The sequence below is a fragment of the Ornithodoros turicata genome, chromosome 3 (genome assembly GCF_037126465.1).
Source record: "Ornithodoros turicata isolate Travis chromosome 3, ASM3712646v1, whole genome shotgun sequence".
Classification (NCBI taxonomy): domain Eukaryota; kingdom Metazoa; phylum Arthropoda; class Arachnida; order Ixodida; family Argasidae; genus Ornithodoros; species Ornithodoros turicata.
The window spans coordinates 105,152,893-105,155,781 of record NC_088203.1 but is presented as its reverse complement, the minus strand read 5'-3'; positions in this window follow the sequence as shown (position 1 = coordinate 105,155,781).

Below are 2,889 nucleotides of genomic sequence, written 5' to 3'. Positions count from 1 at the left end.
AACTGGTGCATGATGATTAAAAGAACGACGGACCGAGAGACACGGGACACGTATACAAACACGAAGTTCTTCGTGTTTTTCTACTTGTCCCGTGTCACTCGGTTTTTCGTTCTTTTAATCATTTTATTTTGTCGCCCCAAAGTGCGAGTGCACGTTTTCGAACAAAACTACACTCTTGAAACATAACTTCACCGCATAGCACGCTCCTAGCCAACCGTCATCCCGAATGCCATCGTTTCTCTTACCCGATTCGTTGAAGACTGGTGACGTACGCCTTTTCGTGACACTTATGCGATTATGTAAATTGTCACAAAAGGGTGTACGCCCCATGGTTTCCACGAATCGGGTATGATAACGGTATCATTCTGGTTCGCCCTCAGCGTGCTGTACACTCTTAAAAATGAACTTCACGGCATAGCACGCTCCTAGCCAACCATTATCTCGAATGATATCGTTATCTGCCCTGATTTGTTGAAAACAGGGGGCGTACGCCATTTCTGTGACACTTATGCTGTTCATAATTGTCACAGAAAAGGCGTACGCCCCCTGTTTTCAACAAATCATGGCAGATAACGATATCATTCGAGATAATGGTTGGCTAGGAGCGTGCTATGCGGTGAAGTTCATTTTTAAGAGTGTATGGTGAAGTTCCGTTTTAAGAGGTACCCGAGTTCGAATCCCCGTGCCGGCTGTGCTGTCTGGGGTTTTTCCTGGGATTTCCTCAGACGCTTTCAGACATACGTCGGCACGGTTCCCTTAGAAGCCGGCCCGAGACGCACATTCCCCCAGGGCGTCAGTCGTGACGTCGCCCACCTCTGTGAGGCCGACGACGGCGGGCCCCTTTCACCAGCACCACCACCACCAATCTGTTTTAAGAGAGGTGGCCGTCGCCTTTTTTGTGGCAGTTTGGATATATGAAAATTGCCACAAAAAGGCGTACGCCCCCCTCTCTCTTCGAATCAGAAGCGATAACCCTCTCATTCTTGGCAACGGTTGGCACAACGGCGTGCTATGCGGTGAAGTGTTGTTTTTCGAGTGTAGCAACGGAACTGTTCTGTTGCCCCGGGTTTTTCAACAACGTTAACGGAGACGACGAAGGAGATGAAGACGATGGAGGAACGTGGGGCGCGAGAAGACTGTGGACATTCTATTTTTTATTCGTTTATTTATTTTTTTATGCTGTCCTGTAAAGACGGGGTTTGACTCGGTTCGATACAACAAGAACCGCATAGCAGGCTGTGCGCCAACCATTGCCACGAATGACAGGGTTATCGCTTGTGATTGCAAAAGAGAGGGGGCGTACGCCCTGTTGTGTCGATTTGCAGCAAGCCCGCTTCGTCACCACCCCAACCACCACCACCTTGTGTCAATTTGAAAGAGTAATTGACAGAGAGAGAGAGGGGTGGTGGGGGGTAATGTTTCAATCGGCTCGCTAAAAACGGATGGATGATGAAGGATGGAGGAAATTGACACAAGAACCCCGTTTCTCTTCTAATCAGAAACGTTATTTATTTATTTATTTTTTTTCTACTGTTCCGTTATCGTTTTCGTTGCGCTTTCTCCATGTAATGCCGCAAGGACCTTAGTACAAGAGATAAACTTATGTTCTGAGGCTGGAACAACATAGAAGGGACAGATACAAACAAAGCCTCAAATTGCCTAAGAAATCAACGATGAAAGATGAAAGTCACTGAAAAGGTTAGCCAGCTGTAGGGATCGAACCCACATCTTCTGGATTGCCGGCAATCCAGAAGATGTGGGTTCGATCCCTACAGCTGGCTAACCTTTTCAGTGACTTTCATCTTTCATCGTTGACCTTAGTAGCACGACAATAAATAAATAAATACAGACGAAAACCGTGTAATTCCGGGCAACTCTTTGCGCACGGCCTGCTATGCGGCGAGCGAAGTTTCTGCTTTTAGAGTGTGGGGAGAACACATTGATCAAACTCCGAATACCCGCATGTAGGCCTACAAACGCCGACCACGGAGCCTGGAGTGAGACTCTAATTACTTCTCCCAATACGTGGACACAAGTTAAGAGATGTGGGTCGCCCGGTTGGATTCGTTCGCGGGACGTCTTACATGTAAGATTGGTCGAAATCTGTCGACGTAAGCGTGGTGGTCGGTGTGATTAGAGAAAAGACGCTGAGAGGATATTTTCCCTAATTGGATTTCGTCACGGAAGCGAGCGACGATTCTATTCTGCTGGCGTCGTAATCGTTGCATATATTTCATACTTCATCCGTATCTTTGCGAAATTTCGAATTTTGAACAACAACAACAACAAGAAATTTATTTGGAGATGATGAATGGGAGCGTTTCATCGCCTGCTGCGATACGCCCCTCCGTTGCTGGTGATGATGTGGGGAATAAAATAATGAGCCCCTTCATAAATTCCGACATTTTAAATTTGTGATTGAGTGTCAGAATTATTGCGCACTCTTAAAAATGAGCTTCACTGCATAGCACGCTCATAGCCAACCATCATCTCGAGTGATATCGTTATCTGCCCCGATTCGTTGAAAACGGGAGGCGTACGCCTTTTTTTTGTGACACGTATGCTGTTCATAACTGTCACAGAAAGGGCGTACGCCCCCCTGTTTTCAACAAATCGGGGCAGATAACGATATCATTTGGGATGATGGTTGGCTAGGGGCGTCCTATGCGGTGAAGTAGCCGAATTTCCGCATTCCCGCAGCCGAATTTCGCCCCTTAATTTGTGGAATATAAGTAGCCTGAAAAAAGTAAGACCGCACCTATCACTCGATGTATGTTGCGCGCAAATTATGATGCTACGATGTCCCGACGTAGGCGCTTGACCCTCGTCATTCCTCGTTCTAGCAGAGTGGCGTTCCCTTTATTGTTCTTATCTGTGTCAGCGTTAGAG